Raw genomic sequence first — 1274 nt, forward strand, 5'->3', positions numbered from 1 at the left:
ATATATATGTATATATATATATATATATATATATATATATATGTACACAAAAATAAACTACTACTTACTATTTGTACTACTATTCCTACTTAGCTGTTTTTGACTTACCAAGGGTCTTCAGGGATCCGCCGCGATAAACGAGGATCTTTATGTCACTATCTATGCTGCTGATTTCTTACCTTAAGCTGCTATATTCATACCATCTGTTCACAACTGACCCAGGTTCAGGCTGCTGTTTAATGCACCATATAATACTACATTATTATTGTTTAATGTATATGGCAGCACGGTGGCGCAACTGGTAGAGATGCTGCCTCTCAGCGAGCAGGTCCTTGGTTCAAACCCCGGTCCAGAGGCCTTTCTGGGTGGAGCTTGCATGTTCTCTCCGTGCATGCATGGGTTTTCTCCGGGTGCTCCTGTTTCCTCCCACAGACCAAAAACATGCATGTTAGGCTGATTGGTAACTCTAAAATGTCCCTAGGTGTGAGTGAGAGAGTGAATGGTTGTTTGTCTCGTTTGTCTCTATGTGTCCCTGTGATGTACTGGAGACCCGTCCAGGGTGTACCCCGCCCCTCGCACAGTGATTGTTGGACATGGGCACCGGCGACCCCCGTGACCCAAAATGGAAGAAGCGGGTAAAGATAATGGATGGATGAATGGATGTTTAATGTATATCTTAGATCCTTGTATACTGTTTCTTTTTATTTATACTTTATATTTTTGCTATTTTTGGGTGTAACTGGTACCTTGAGTACACAATTTCATTCCACCTCATGTACTACATGTGATGTGAATAACAATAAAGAGCCTTGAACCTTAAATGAAGATGCAACAGATGCTACAACCAGCTTATTGTGGTCCACAATTTAGATTAATTACTAATAATGCTTTTCTTTGGGGTATTTTTAAGTGCAGAAGTTCTTCTAAGGATAGCTAAATAGTAATTTATTTACATGAAACAATTGTTGTTATATTTTGGTCAATTAAAAAGACGTACTGACCAAAATTTTCAAATATTAGTGTTGTATATTAGCCACTGATTGCCCTGATAACTATAGCATCGGCTGTGAAAAACCTCTGGCAAATATTTCAGTAACAAAGCCATTCTTTCCATCTGTGCTGTATAAACAGCTAGTCTGCACACACACACACACACACATGCACACACACAAAACGTCCCATGAATCTGAAAAGAAAAACCTTATCAAAGCAACATGCATTGCTGACGTTTACATGCAATCTAAACAATTTCTATTCTGATCATTCACAGCTCT

The sequence above is a fragment of the Nematolebias whitei genome, chromosome 17 (genome assembly GCF_014905685.2).
Source record: "Nematolebias whitei isolate Nwh7 chromosome 17, NemWhi1, whole genome shotgun sequence".
In the NCBI taxonomy this organism is placed as follows: domain Eukaryota; kingdom Metazoa; phylum Chordata; class Actinopteri; order Cyprinodontiformes; family Rivulidae; genus Nematolebias; species Nematolebias whitei.